Here is a 17,420-nt window from a genome sequence, read left to right as displayed (position 1 = left end):
CAGTCGCTGGAGAAGGATATCATGTTTGGTAAGGTGGAGGGTCAGAGAAAAAGAGGAAGACCCCCAACGAGATGGATTGGCTAGGTGACAGCATCGATGGCATCAAGCATGGCAACAGTAGTGAGGTTGGCCCAGGATCAGACAATGTTTCGTTCTGCTGTGCATAAGGTCGCTGTGAGTTGGTGCTGTCTCGATGGCACCTAACAACAACAACACAACAACATGCATTATATAAGAAGCCCTGGTGGTACAGGGATTAAGTGCTTGAATACTAACCAAAATATCAGTGATTTGATCGCACGCACTACTCGACAGGAGAAAGATGTGGCAGTCAGCTTTTGTAAAGATTGCATCCATGAAATCTTTATGGAGAAATTCTCCACTGTCCTATAAGGTCAGTATGAGTTGGAATTAAGTGGACAGCAATAGACTTTGATTGTATCATGAATGAAACTGAAGTTCATAAATTCACAGATTCTAAGTGATTTACAGTGGGATAAGAAGGAGAGCTATGGGTGCTAACAGTCTGTACTAGATCTCATGCCCACATGTTCCTAGTGTTTTTTTCTGACCCATTTTTGGTGCCTTGTTTCTATTTGTTTCCTATTCTATCTTCACCTACCAGATGCAGTGTATCAGAAAGTGACAAAAGTTTCTTACTCATTAAATCAAGCTATTTAGTATGTGTGTAACATCATTGAAAAAATTCCTCAATGAGTTAAAATTTACCCTTACATTATATTTACTTTAAAAAAACAAATTACGGGGTGGGTGAAGGTACAAAAAGACATTTTCTAACTTTTGAGATGTTCTAAAAGAGTCCCTAAAGGTTAGCTTTCCTAACTCAGTGGGCACCATCATTACTTTCTTTTATCTTGTTTTGTAGTAGTGGAAGAAACACCTTTTTCCTTCCTTCTTTTAAAGACATTTAAGAAGATGTGTTCCAGTTTGACAGCCAGCATCCTCACACCATTCAAAAGATATACAGTCAATCATAACCTGAAATAGGAGGGTGACAATTAGTTTTCACTTAAGTTAAGTTTAGTGCAAAGCCAAAAGATCAGTGTAAGTATGACAAGATCAATGATGCATAATTATGAAAGATTTTAAACAAGAGATAGTCTTAGGGTGTATTTCTAAGAAGCAGGTAGGTCAAGAAAAACATAAATGCCCATCATATGTACCTCCTTTTGTGTCTATAAAGAATCTGACCAGACATCCAAAGGGAAGCCATACTTGCCACGGGGACACAGTTGAAGTGTTTCCAATTCCACTGACTGTATTTCAGTCTTGGGTATGTGAGCAAAGCTTTACCACTGGTCACAGTCACAAAAATTCTGGTCAGTATCTTTTATGAGGAAAGACAAATATAAAAAGATAAACTCTACTGTGTCAGTTAAACTATATGGGCTTATACTAGATTCCAAGCAAAGATTTAAGAATGTGTAGTCAGTGTCAAAGGAGCTCTGGTAGCGTAGTGGTTACGAGTCAGGCTGCGAGCCACAAGGTCAGCAGTTTGAAACTACCAGCGGTTCTGCGGGAGAAAGATGAGGCGGTCTGCTCCCGTAAAGATTTACAGCCTCGGAAACCCTGTGTAGGGTCGCTATGAGTTGGAACCGACTCCACGGCACATAACAACAACAAGTCAGTGTCAAAGTTGCCTGCTAATTCAAGGAAATAAAAGAATCTCATTAAAAGATTCCTACCATACTTAGGACATATTGTCAGGAGGGACCAGTTACTGAAGAAAGCTATCATGCTTGGTAACGTGGAGGGTCAGAGAAAAGGAGGAAGACCCCCAGCGAGATGGATTGGCAAAGGGGCAGCATCAATGGGCTCAAGCGTGGCAAAAACAGTGAGGTTGGCCCATGTTCGGGCAGTGTTTCATTCTGCTGTGCGTAAGGTCGCTATGAGTCAGGACCAACTCTATGGCACTAACAACAACAACCAAGCTGGTGTCTGTTATGCTTGATAATTGTCACTTTTAGTTATGGACTTTTACCAGAGAACCTTAAAAAGTAGTTTCTGGTGACTTTTCGAATAAATGGTGACCTCTTCAAAGCATTGCTCAGAAAAAAAGTTCAACTTTTAAAAATCTACTTGGGGCTGAATTCTTTGGAAGTTTTTACTATCTCAACTTTCTAAAAACCCTAAGTCACATACAGGAATTTGTTTTTGTAAAATAGGATTAAAAGAGGCTCGTGTGTAAACTGTACTTAGTCTGTCTTTCCTCTAAATAGCAGATCAGTTCTCTTCATTTTGTTTCTGTGTGTTCTAAACAGTTCTGGATTATCCTTAATAAAAGGGGTGGGGTGAGGACAGGTTTAATCTAGCTGAAAATTGAATAAGAACCTATTTACTTTTCTTTATCATTAAAAAAGATTACAAATTTCTTACCCTTATTAAAAGAAACAACTAATTTTGTATATGTCACCATTCAATACCTGGTCTTTCCTTTTGAAATCTGTAGGAATCCCTAGTGTGTCACATACTTATCCTATAAACACTAGGCAAGGTCGATGGTTCAAACCCATTGACAGGGTTGCTGTGTGTCAGAACAGACTCGATCTCACATAGCAGTAGCAACAACAAAGAACATTGTCTTCGTTTTTTCTGTACTTTCTTTCTTTTCCTCTTTCTTCTTCCAATTCTGAATTTGGAATTTTAATACTTTCTATGACAAATGACCACCACTCGTCTGTCTGTAGTGCTGTGGTGGTTTGAGTTGCTGTGATTCTGAGGGCTATGCCACCGGTGTTTTAAATAACGAGCAGGGTCACCCATGGTGGGCAGGTTTCAGATGAGTTACAAAACAAAGACAGACTAGGAAGAAAGAGTGACAAACTACTTCCGAATCGCTAGTCACTGAAAACTCTATGAATAGCAGAGAAACATTGTCAGATACAGGACTGGAAGGTGGGAAGGCACTCAGAATGCGACTGGGGAAAAAAATGCCTCCTCAGTGTAGAGTTGACCATAATGACATGAATAGAATTAAGTTCGGGGGAGAAAAAAAGCACACAGAACCTGCATTTGCTGATAGGCAACAACTTAAAATGGAGAAAACAGCTGTAAACATCCATTGAAAATTGGAACATGGAATGTACGAAGTATGAATTTGGGAAAATTGGAAGTTGTCAAAAATGAAATGGAATGCATAAACATCGATATCTTAGGCATTAATGAGCTGAAATGGACTGGTATTGGCTATTTTGAATCTGATAACCACATGGTTTACTATGTAGGCAATGACAAATTGAAAAGGAATGGTGTTGCATTCATTGTCAAAAAGAACATATCCAGATCAGTCCTGAGGTACAATGCTATAAGTGATAGGATAATATCCATGCGCCTACAGGGAAGCCCAGTTAATACCACTATTATTCAAATTTAGGCACCAACCACTAAAGCCAGTGAAGATGAAATAGAAGAATTCTACCAGAATGCTCCTTGGAGGGCAGGATGGCTTCTCTCATACTTTGGACATACTGTCAGGAGAAAACAGTTGTCGGAGAAGGATGTCATGCTGGGTAAGGTGGAGGGTCAGAGAAAAAGATGAAGAACCCTAACGAGATGGATTGGACAGGTGGCATCATTGATGGACTCAAGTGTGGCAGCGGTAATGAGGTTGGCCCAGGATCGGACATTGTTTCGTTCTGCTGTGCATGGGGTCACTATAAGTTGGTTCCGACTCGATGGCACCTGACAACAACATGACAAAAAATTGTAATTGTTTACCATTGTAAGTAATTATGTCACCAAATTATTTTAAGATAGTATCAATTTACAAGTTACCAATGAAATTCTCAAAGAATCTGTGGTATGTGCTGCATGAGCTATAATCACAGCTCTGTCACTAGCTTGTTATGTGACTTTGATATAGTCACTTCTCTACTTAGTCCGTTTATATCTAAAACATCATAAAAATATTATTTTCACTAGCATGAACTGCAGAATAGATAATAATTACTTCTATTCTGTGCCTCAAAGCAATAAATTCTTGCTAAATATTGGCATTAAATGTATACTTGAAAATCATTATTTGCATTTATATTTGTCCTATTATGCATGCAAAACACAAGTTTATACTATATTATATCAGTCAAATAAATTTTACATAGGTGCTCTCTAGTACCAACAGAAATTTTGAAGTCTTTTGTATATACAACATGCCTGTGCTTAAGATAAAAAACAAAAATTACTTCTATACAAATGTCTTTATTGATAAAGAACAAGGAATACATGGTACATGACCAAAATAGTGCTTAAATAAAATGTTTCTTTTTTTTTATTTCTCCAAGTGTTAGTAGCTTTCAAAGAGAGATTTCAGGGCTACACACCCTGTAAAAAGCATCAAATCAAAAGGATTGACCATTAAGTTTAGCAGCATGATTCATTTTATCAACTTCCCACAGCCTTCTAATACTCCTTTTCAAAAACAGTGCAAACTGTGAGACTGTGCGTGTATTAAATTACACCATTACATCCTCTTAGAGGAAAGATTTTCTATTATTCAGGCAAGGAATGATCTTTGTTCAACCATGACAGATTCACAACTAGCTGATCTAGAATTCTTGGTGTTGAATATAAGCCAGTCAAAACCTTTAGAGATGAAAGCAATTATAAAGAGTTTCTTTGATACAATATCCTGAGTCCAAAACTATATGAAATCTTGGACAAGAGAGATGTTGCAGCTACCTATGTGACTTGCTCCAATAAAGTAATTCCAATTGTGTAAAATTAAGCATTAAGAAACCACTTAAATTTCAAATAAATATGATTTTCTAATTTACAAGTTAAAAAAAAAATCTAAGTTTAACTCTAGTTCCATGAATTGAATTGATTTGAATTATCTGTCAATAATACATGCTTCCCTTCTGGATAAAGTAGGTCTACAAAAGAAGCCGTCAAATGTTGTCAATAATGTAGGCAAATGCAATGGATCAGAGATAATTAGTGTAAGAGTTATAAAATATCGCATTTTTATTGTTCTTATTATGCACACATGTATTGCTACACTCTTTCCCAAGTCTTTTATTTCTTTCTCACTTGAGTAATTTACTTAATACAATTTTTCTGGAAAACAACAGAAATCGCAAGATTTCTTTTTATTATAATTTCTTCCAATAATGTCTAGTCCTAGAAAATCCTAAGTAGCATCAGCAAAAAGGCATTAAATTAAAGAATTATAGAAAAAAACATCTATTTTACAAGTGCAGACAAATCAATTTTCCAAGAATGATTCATAAACAATAGATAAAATAAAAGGAATGGCTTTTTCAAATAGATATTGAAGGGAAGCAATTCATGCTTAGAACTGAAATATTAGTCACAGAACTGTGACCTCTAACCTTAAGTGATAAAATACACAGGTCAGAATTGACAATACATACTCATGGCTGATCATGGCTGCTAGTTATTGATCAAAGGAGAAAAAAAAGTACTTTGCAGGAAAAACATTGCTTTGAATTACAAACATCCATTCTCTTGAGACTTAGCAACTGAGTTTCTCCCTCTGGAACTGGAAGCAAGAAGTGAGTTCAGCCAGTATTTAATATCAAGTGAATGTGGTGTTTAATCAATACTTTTCTGCTTTGTTCCTCGATGTGGAAAGCAGTGTCTATTCATTCAGCAGAGGTTAATGCCAAGGGTCAAGTGATTTCACACTCTCGGTAGGATCCACAACATTTCAGTAGTTCAGATGCCTTAGACAATGATGACTCAGTTGGACTGATTTATTGCCACTCTAAGGCCCTGCTTAATACTAAAGTGCTCTCTTATGATAATACCTCAGAAAATAGCACTGATGAAAGAGGAGGTAATAATTACCTACATTTTGAGGTAATGTCTTCATTTCTAACATCCTATAAAGATGTAAGGTCCATTTTAAATGATCTGCTTCTTGTATTAGCAAGCCAGTTAAATGAGATCTTATCACTGTCTTCTCCTTTATGAAATGCACCATGGAAGAAATTCAATAGCCTTATGGTACAAATGTAAATTATAAGTAATACAAGATTTAACATACATTTTAGAAAATTCCTTTTTAACATTTACTGACTAATATTTTTCACATCAGACCAAAAAAAAAAAGATAGACAATGAACTATTTACAGATGGGAAGAAAAATAAAACAATATAGTTATATTTGTTAAAGAAGGAAGACACAGTTTTTAATTTGATTTCTTTCACTTTGGCCAATTCTAGCACAGGACAGGCTATCTGAAATGGCATGCTTGAATATTCTTTCTAAAAATGGTTCACTTACAACAGCCTTAGCTGAGGTCATTGTTTTAAACCAGAACACATTTGACTATGTCAAGGGTCCAATCTTTAACATGTTAGCATCCATGAGATTATTATTCAGCAATATCTCATTCCAGATGTGTTTTATATAATGAAAGAAGTTCAAATGTCACCAGGAAAACAGTATGAGAAGAATTAATTGGATATCTTATCATAGAAAAGTCATTTAGAATCCAGTTCTCACTAATATATCTTGATGATGAATATACCAATCAATTAGTAAAATAAAATAAATTCTGCAAATTTATCTAAAGACATCTTACTTATCATTACAAGTGAAAGGATATTTGAAACCCTTTATTACATTACTTTCCAGATGATTCGCATGTAAAACACCCTAATGTGATGTAAATTTCCTGCCTTCCACTCCCTCTTCTCTCATTAGAAACTGTTTTGAGAGGAGCAGGAGCGCTTATTCCAAATTATTTAAAACAGTTCTTATTCAGAACTTTAACTCCAAACTGTTTAAAACACTGATTAATTCAGAACTCTTACTTCAAACTATTTAAAACAATTATTTCAAGTATAGGCAAAATGTTATAGATGACTTAAAAAGAAATCTTTTTTTTTTTTTAATTTGTGCAATTCAAGAATATTCATTTTTAATTTGCAGTAATAGAGTTGCCCTTAGGGGGAGAAATAGTTATTATCACACAATAATTGTGTATGCCAACAACAATCTCATTGTGCAGCTATTACCTACATGATGAACAGCACCTTAATTTACTTTTAATCATTTGCATGTTCAAAAAAGATGACTGTTATCATTCTTTCTCAGTGTTGTTGTTGTTAAGTGCCTTCAGATAGATTCTGACCCATAGTGACACTGTAAAGTGCATTTCAGAGGATCAGCTGGAGAGCTTGAACCACCAACCCTGAAGTTCAAAGTGACTGTTTTCCAGTGCATATTAACCCACAGCACTACACCAGGACACCTGGTGTGGAGTCTTTCTCAATAGAAATGATTATATAGGTCACATATTTTATGGACGATAATAGAAAAAATAAAGAATAATTAAGAACAAGTCTTTTGAAAATAAGACAAGAACAATTAAACAAATCAGATATATTAATTATTCTTAACAATATTCTATTAGTCATTATTGGATCCTTCAAGGATTTTTCAGGTACATTTTTTTTACAGCTTTCCCATAAACGGTCTGCAAGGCTAAAGGTATGAGCTGGGAAATATAACTCAAAATGAAAGTAGGTGTATATCTAATATTACGTTTCAAAAACCATTAAATAAATTACAGTGAGATCAGTTTGAAGGCCTAATAGTAGATTTGCATATTTTGAGTTTTGTAATTGTATTCAATACGCATTTACAAGCCGGATAAAACATGTTTCAGTATTATTTTGCCTATAATTATAATAAGGCATGATATACAAATGATTGTTCATGTTACACTATGAATGAGAAAAAATACTTTTAGATCTGCATATTTTTATTTTAACAGTAATTATTTCTTTAAATTCTCCCAAAGTATAAAAAGACAATATGTGTGGTCATTATCTTTTCTACTCTTCTTTTATGTGTTCATATATGCAAAAAGAAAAAGAAAAGAGATATGTATGACTCTCTATTAATGCAGCCCTCATCTTAGAAATTTAAACACTATTCAGAACTTTAAAAAAAATTAATGTCTCCTTTCTGCCTTGCATGCTCATCAGCTGTAATTCAAAAGCCTTTAATGCTGATTTCAGTGCCTTATATGGGAATTATCTTGAGTACTGTACTATACTTCACTCAATAGAAACATTACTTAGGTCAGGACAGCATGCTTAATGGGCTGATTTTTTGATAATTGTTGTGGAACAAGACTGTGTCTAACTCACTTTAATATATCTATTTCTTCAAATGCCCAAATAGGAAAAAGAAAAAGGCCATCTCTTTCTTCATATTTTTCGTGAAACCTTTATTTAAAGAGTTCAAACTATTATTGTAATGAAGTTGCTATATAGTCTGATGAAATGAATGTTCTATGGCAATGTTCACTAACATGTCACAAGAGGATAATAAAGTATACTACTTCATACTCAATACAAATACAATATATCCTCATTTTAGAAAACTTAGAAAATTGCATAAGCAAAAAGGAAAACTAAGAAGTCCTATAATCATATCACCATGCATTCAGATTTTGCCTATATGTGTGCAAACAGACATATGCATACAAGCCTTATTTATATGCAAATATACATTAAAGTGTTCATAATATAGTCACAGGGATACATCCTTTTTTGTAACTTAATTTTTCACCAACAATGTACTGTAAATATCATTGCACACCTTTATGTACTTTTCTGCATCTAGATGATTATACCAAATTTCTTTTTTTGATCTATCATAGGAATTTATTTAATTATTTTCCTATTCTTGATCATTAAAATAAATTCCTTTTTATTAATGTTATGACTGACACTGTGGTAAACATCTTTTTAACTCAATTTAGTTAGGAAAAAAAGGTCTTAAAAAATAACCAGAGACTCAAAATATACAAAAAGGAATAAAACTTTGAATAGGATAGAATAATAATCTGTTTTATTTTTTTTTTTGAAACTTTTTATTATAAGTTGAGTGAAGGTTTATAGAATAGATAATCAATTTTACATCAACAAATCATACACATTGTCTCATCTCAATGATTCCCATCCCCTCCATATAACAATTACCCCACTTCCTCCCTTTGATTCTTATTTATAGTACACTCCCCTCCCCATTCCTTCTGAGTAGCACCTAATTATTTATGGCCCTTCTAGAAAAATATCTCCATTTTGTGATATATTGCAAATCCTGTGCCTTTGATTATGGACCCATTTTGAAATGAATACCTAAGTAGTAAAGATTAATGTAAGGATAAGGAGTAAAGTTTACAGTGGATCTAAGCAATAAGTGGAGTCTCCGTGTGGTGCTGTGGGTTAATGCAAAGTCAGTTTGAACCTCCAGGTCTGTGGTGCAAGTTCACCAGCTGCTCCTTGGAAACCCTATACAGGGTCACTGTGGGTCAGAACTGACTCAATGACACTTAACAACAAGTATTAAGAATGCTCCCACCTAAGTAAAGGGTGTGACTCAAGGCACCATCCTTAGGTTCCCATGATCTGATCTAATTTATAAGAAAGCTCTGGAAAAGCTTGCTCTCTTGCAAATCTGTGGGACTTTCAGCCCATTGCCTGACTTGATTGGCCAGTTCCCCTTTGCAACATGCTAGCCCTCCAAATTTCATAAGCCATTTATTTTGACAATTGTGAGTTTTGTGGAATGCTGTAGTATGTTGCAGAACCCTGGGACTTGAGGAAATGGAGGAGTAGTAATTGTAACCAAGAACCATGAAGGGCGTAACATGTCAGAAAAGTGGAACAGTCGGGATATCTTTAACCTCCAACTCATAGGGTCCAGCCTTGTGCTTATTTTTATAAAATAAATTATTCATGTACGTTCTGATAAATGTTGTTCTTTTGATCTTGAAAGGTTGACCATTCCTTGGTGAGTATACTGTTTAAGTGTTGTTTTTACACCATATACCTATCTACCTCTTGACTGAAAATCAGGTAATGAGATGAGTTCCATTCCAGATTAAAAGACATATTCACAGGTTCCTCTAGTCTCTTTCTGATCAGTGAGCTCAGTTTTTTCTATAATTGTGAGTTTTGCTCCACATTTTCTCATATTCTATTCTAATATGATCCCTTTCAGAGCAGTTGGTAATAGTAGCCAGGCACCATCTACTTCTTGTGGTCTCAGAGTCAATGAAACTGATGCTCACATTTACTTGTCTACATTAGACTAGTAAATTACAAGCATCTTCAATTTTCATAGTTCAATTTTCATAGTTCTCCCACCCAATAATAGTTGCATCTTGTTATTGATGTCAAGTGTCATCGAGTCAGTTCTGACCCATAGATGCTTTATTGGGTTTCTAAGAAGCAGCTGGTAAGCTTGAACCGCTGACCTTGAAGTTTAAAAGAGTTTGAAGTTCAGTGCATTAACACACAGTGCCATACCAGGACTCCTTAGTTGCACCTTAAATAGCTGTTTATGAGCTTTTTAAAAATGTGGTTTTTTCTTTGGCAATCTGATGAAGTAAATAAAGAATAGAAATATGTAACATTTTAAGTATGTTGTTGTTAATTGCCATCGAGTCGGGTCCGACCCATAGCGACCCTGTACAGGGTTTCCGAGGGTGTAAATCTTTACGGGAGTAGAAAGCCTCATCTTTCTCCCGCGGAGCGGCTGGTAGTTTCGAACCGCTGACCCTAAGGTTCGCAGCCCGATTCGTAACCACTACGCTATAGACGATCTCAAATACTCTCATATTATCCATAAATAAGGGTTTTTATTATCTTATACTTTTCTAGGAGTCCTGCTGTGGCACTTTTAAATAAGCACTGGACCATAAGCTTGGTCTGAACAACAAGGTCGGTAGTTCAAAATTACGAGCCATACTTTGGAAATCCTATATAAGTTGCTGTAACTTGGAAATTACTCAATAGCTCTTAACAACAACAAAATACTTCTCTAAATAGTCAATAACTAGTAAGTTTCTGTTCCTTTTTTGGCTCAAAAAATTAATTTTTGAAGGTAATACTGGATATAACTTTCATCAAGAGCAGAACAGGAATTTGTGAGAGTTTCTTCAGCTTTTAGAGGTAGAGTACAGTATAACACCTATGTTGTTGTTAAGTGCTGTTGAGTCGATTCTGACCAATAGCGACGCTGTATAGGGTTTCCAAGGGGCAACTGGTGAGTTTGAACTGCCAGCCTTGAAGTTCAAATGGCTTTGCAGTCTGGCACATTAACCCACAGCACCACACCAGGATTCCTATAACATATATACATTCCCCTATATGTTCTGGCTAAGGAGCTTTGGTAGTGTAGTGGTTACAATCAGGCTGCCAACCTCAAGGTCAGCAATACAAAACTACCAGTGGTTCCATGGAAGAAAAATGAAGCATTTTGCTCCCATAAAGATTTACAGCTTCGGAAACCCTGTGCAGGGTCGGGACCAACTCACGGGACTTAACAACAACATATGTTCTGGCTACCACCAATCTGTCAGTTTGTCATACTGTGGTGGCTTATGGTGGCTTGTGTGTTGCTGTGATTCTGGAAGCTATGCCATGGATATTTTAAATAGCAGTAGAGTCACCCACAGTGGAAGGGTTTCAGCTGAACATTCAGAAAAAGATATCAGGAAGAAGGAGAGATGGACTACTTCCAAATATTTACTCTTGGAAAACCTTATGAATAGCAGTGTAACACTGCCAGCACCAGAATATTGAACATGTAAACTCAATGAAGAGCACCTGAATATTGTCAGATATACTGCTGGAAGATGAGCCCCTCAGATTGGAAGACACTCAAAATAAAACTAGGGCAAAGCTGCCTACTCAAAGCAGAGTTGGTTGTAGTAATGGTAATGGAGTCAAGCTTTCCAGATACTAATTTGCTGATCGGGAACAACTTAAAATGAAGAGAAACAGATGTAAAGATCCAGTAGTAAATAAAACACGGAATGTATGAAGTATGAATGTAGGAAAGTTGGAAATTGTCAAAAATGAAATGGAATGCACAAAAAATCTACATCCTAGATATTAGTGTTTCAATCTGTTGTGCATAGGGTCGCTACAAGTCGGTACCGACTGGATGGCATCTAACAACAACAAGGTATTAGTGAGCTGAAATGGACGGGTATTGGCCATTTTGAATCTGACAATCACATTACTTACTATGCCAGGAATGACAAACTGAAGATAAATAGCATTACATTCATCATCAGAAAGAACATATTAAGCTCTGCCTTGAAGTACAATGCTGTCTATTATAAGATACTATCTTCACACCTACAAGGAAGATCAGTTAATACAACTATTATTTAAATTTATTCACCAACAGCTAAAGCCAGAAATGAAATTGAAAAATTCTACCAATTTATTTGGTCTGAAATTAATCAAATGTGCAATCAAGATGTGTTGATAATTACTGGAGATTGGAATGCCAAGTTTGAAAACAAAGAAGAAGAATCGATAGTAGCAATGGCCTTGGTGATAGAAATGATGCTGAAAATCACATCTTATAATTTTGCAAAGACCAATGACTTCTTCATTGCAAATACTATTTTTAAACAACATTAAAGACAGTTATACACATGAACCTCACCAGATGGAATACATAGAAAGCAAATTGACTACATCTGTAGAAATGGACAGGGGAAAAGCTACAACAAGGCCAGGTGCAGACTGTGGAACAAACCATCAATTGCTCATGTGCAAGTTCAAGCTGAAACTTAAGATAATTAAAACATGTCCACCAGAGTTTAAATATGACCTGAACATGTCACACCTGAATTTAAAGTCCATCTGAAGAACAGATTGGATGCATTCGACACTAAATAATGAAGACCAGAAGAGTTGTGGGATAACATCAAGAATATCCTATAGAAAGAAAGCAAAAGTTCACGAAGAATAAAAGAAAGAAAAAAAGACCAAAATAGGTATCAGAAGAGACTTTGAAACTTGCCTGCCCGCATAGAGATGCTAAAGCAAATAATGAGGTAAAAGAGTTGGATGGAAAACTTTGAAGAACAGCTAGAGAAGACAAGCTCAAATATTATGACAAAACATGCAAGGACATCTGGAGTTACAAAACCAAAAGGGAAGAACATGCTCAGCATTTCTCAGGCTGAGAGAACTGAAGAAACAAATCAAGCCTAAACTTGTGGTATTGAGGGACTCTATGGTAAAATACTGAAGGATGCAGAAAGCATCAAAGAAGATGCCAGGAATACACAGACATTGTACCAAGAGAAATGGTCAATATTCAACCATTTCAAGAGGTAGCATACAATCAAGAGCCAATGATCCTGAAGGCAGAAGTCCAAGGTGCATTGAAGGCATTAGCAAATGAACAAGGCACCTGGAATTGATGAAACAAATTGAAATCTTCCAACCAGCTGATGCAGCACTCATCTATGCCAAGTTTGGAGGCATACACTCATCTATGCTGAGAAATTTGAAACAACTACTTGGCTAACTGACTGGAAGAGATCTATATTTCTGTGCGTTCCTAAGAGAAGTGACCCAATGGAATGTGGAAATCATTGGACAATATCATTAATATCACATGCAACTAAATTTTTGCTAAAGATAATACAAAACGACTGCAACCATACATTAACAGAGACCTTCCTGAGGTTCAAGGCAGATTCAGAAAAGGATGTGGAACAAAGGATATTATTGCTGATGTCAGATGGATCCTTGCTGAAAGCAGAGAATACCAGAAAGATGTTTACCTGTGCTGTACTGACTATGCAAAGGCTTTTGATTATGTGGATCATGACAAACTATGGAGAATATTACAAAGACTGAATATTTCAGAACACTTAATTGTGCCCATGAGAAATCTGTACATAGAACAAGAAGCAGTTGTTAAACCAGAACAAGGGAACACTGAAAGGTTTAAAATTAGCAAAGATGTGTGCCAGGGTTGTATTCTTTCACCATACTTATTCAATCTTTATGCTGAACAAATAATCCAAGAAGCTGGATTATATGAAGAGAAATGTGGCATCAACATTGGAAGAAGACTCATTAGTGACCTGTGATATGTAGATGCTACAACCTTGCTTGCTGAAAATGAAGAGGATTTAAAATATTTACTAAGAAAATTGAAGATCATGGACTTCAGTATGGGTTGCACCTCAATGCAAAGAAAACAAAACACCTAACCACTGGACCAAAAAACAACATCCATATAAATTGTGTAAAGACAGAAGCTATCAAAGATTTTGATTTGCTCGGGTCAACCATCAATGCTCTTGGAAGTAATAGTCAGAAAAATTAAACCAGGTATTGCATTAGGAAAATCTGCTGCATAAGACCTCTTTAAAGTGTTGAAGAGCAAAGATGTCAGTTTGAAGACTAAGGTGCACCTGACCCAAACCATGGTATTTACAATAACCTCAGATGCATGCGAAAGTTAGACAGTGAATAGGGAAGACACTAGAAGAATTAATGCATTCAAGCTATGGTGTTGGAGGTGAATATTAAAAGTAGCATGGACTTCCGAAAGAACAAATCAATCTGTGTTGGAAGAAATACATACTTCCCTGGAAGCCAGAATGGCCAGAATTTGTCTCTCATATTTCAGACATATTATCAGGAGGGCACCATTTCCTGGAGAAGGATATTATGTTTGGTTAAATGGTGGGTCAGAGAATAAGAGGAAGACCCTCAATGAGATAGAATGGCACAGTGGCAGCAGAGATGGGTTCAAATGTAGCAATAGTTACAAGGTTGGCACAAGATTGGGCCATGTTTCATTTTCTTATGCATAGATTCTCTTTGATTTGTTCCCGACTCAATGGTACCTAAAAACCAAAAATCTGTCCAGTGGAAGTGTAGTGGTTCTAGAGATAAGCACTGAACTGTGAACCATAAAACTGGCACTTTGAGGCCACCAGTATCTCTGTGGGAGAAAGACAAGGTTTTCTGCTCCTGAAAATATTTACAACCTTGGAAACCCTATACAGGCTCACTGTATAGTTGAACTAAGTCTACGGCACTTAATAACAACGGTCTGTTCAACATATAGATTGTATTGGAGGTTCTACTCATTGTAGAATTCCAGGAAATCAGGACGATAAAGATTAATCTGAATACAGGGCGAAAGAAGATAATGTAGCAAATAACACAATTTTTCCAACTCATTAGGATAAGCACTGAACCATGTGGTTGGTTTGAACTGAAAAGTTAGTAATTCAAAATCACTACCCTCACCTCAGAAACCTTATATAGGGTTGCTCTAATTCCATCAGATACTGATCTTGGCATCCAGTTCTTATCCCTCAGCACCACACAAAAGCATAAAAGCTGTCAATGAAAAGGCTATGTATCCCCAAAATAGAAAAATGACAAAATTTTACCAGGATCCCTAGTAGTTTAGTGGATTACAAGCTAGGCTGCTCACTGCAAGGTCAGCAGTTCCATTCTACTAGTATCTGCACAGGAAAAAGATGAGGCTTTCTACTCTTGTAAAGACTTATTGTTGTTGTTGTTAAGTGCAGTTGAGTTGGTTTCAACTCATAGTGACCCAGTATAGGGTTTCCAAGGAGTGGCTGGTGATCTTGAACTACCAACCTTTCAGTTTAAAGTGGCATTACAGTCCAGCGCATTAACTCACAGTGCCACACCAGAACTCCTGAAAATGTTTATAGCATCTGAAATCCTATACAGGGTCACTATGAGTCAGCCTTAACCCAGTAGCACACAACACATTCGTCATTAGGATACAGTAGGTCATTCTTAAATGTTAGTGAATGAATGTATAAGTGAATAAACTAGTAAACGAATGAGTGAATGAATTAGTATGTTTGTTAGTGAGTAAATAATCACAAACATTTCTCATGGAGAAAGACAGTAGCACCAAGAAAACAATTTCATGATTTCAGGAAAAATTGATAAAGCAGAAAATTTAATAGAAGATGCAAAAGTTTGTATTAACTAACATAATAAATTATTTTTACAGCATAGTTTGATTAAGCACAAGTAAATAAAATATTTTTCCTAACATGTTTTCCTTCTAAGATAATTGTCCATCCATTCAAACAAGCACCACACAAGTGTATTATAGTGTTTTAAATTCTGGTGGGGAATTAAAAAATAAAAATTACAATCTCATATTTAGACACATCCCAGCATTGAAGAGCATTTCAGTCAGGATAGGAGACAAGCGTGGAAACATCTGATTGTAATATGGAGCAGAATTATAGTAAGTGTTACAACACAGATTTGAACTGATCTTAAAATCTCAAAACATGAATATTTTGTGCCACGTGCATTTTATTTCAGCAATTCTTCACAGTAATTATTTTACATTTCATATAACCCAAATATCTATCTTAATTATAGATGGGAAAAAAACACAATCCCAAATGATACCCTTTTTAAAAATAAATTGTAGGCTTAACATTTCCTAATCAAACCTCAGGAAATTTGTCTTGGTTTCTAGGAAAAATATCAGAGATGTTGACATAGTTTTATGATAATGCATATATACTTTTTATCATAATATGATCATGCGTTTTTAAACAGACTTCAAAGTATATTTCCATATATATGAGAGAGAGAGAGAGAGAGAGAGAGAGAGAGCGCTCTGGTAGCGTAGTGATTACGAATCGGGCTGTGAAGCTTAAGGTCAGCAGTTCGAAACTACCAGCTGTTCTGCGGAAGAAAGATGGGGCTCTCTGCTCTCGTAAAGATTTACAGCCTTGGAAACCCTGTACAGGGTCACTATGAGTCGGAACTGACTCCACGGCACATAACAACAACAACAAATATATATATACACACATATATGAAAGAGCTTCAAAAATTTTGTGAAAAAAAAAATCTCTTCATTTCATTTTTCTATGATTTTTTAAGGCCCCTCATATTTGGCATCTTAGACATGTGACATTTATATAGAGATTCATCTCACTAATTTAAATGAGACTGGCAGTGGCAAACCCAATAATTTTTTGATGTTGCAAATTGCACTAATCAAATGTTCAAACAATTATTTTGTTCTTGAAATGATTCCACGTTCACATGTCTAGTTTTCCAATCTGCATTAACTGAAAAATAAAACACATTTAATATTTCACTTGTGCATGTAGCATGTAATGATATTTATTGTAAATAATACATTTGCTAATCACCTTATAACTGTTAACAACTAGTTCACAAAACTGTGAAACTCATTCTTAAGCATTTTAAGGAAGAAAACATTACTTTAGGTTCTGCTTCAAATGGCCAGGACTTTGAATGTTTCTTAGACTACAGGTAAGACTCTACATTCTTTCAGATATCTTAACAAGGCAGCTGAAACTTCATTCTGTATATTTCATAAGGCTATTTCCACTCTAACATTCCATGATACTATGCTGAATTCAGAAAGATAAAGTTATTCTCTGCCTTAGGCAATTGCAAACAATTGCCTATATATATATATATATATATATATATAGAGAGAGAGAGAGAGAGAGAGAGAGAGAGAATGCTGCAAAAACAATGCAATATTTAATATTGGGGGAGGGGAACTAGCTAAATATTAAGACATATAAAGATATATA

This window comes from Chrysochloris asiatica, unplaced genomic scaffold (genome assembly GCF_000296735.1).
Source record: "Chrysochloris asiatica unplaced genomic scaffold, ChrAsi1.0 scaffold00336, whole genome shotgun sequence".
NCBI classification, from domain to species: Eukaryota; Metazoa; Chordata; class Mammalia; order Afrosoricida; family Chrysochloridae; genus Chrysochloris; species Chrysochloris asiatica.
Note: the sequence above shows the minus strand (reverse complement) of the source record.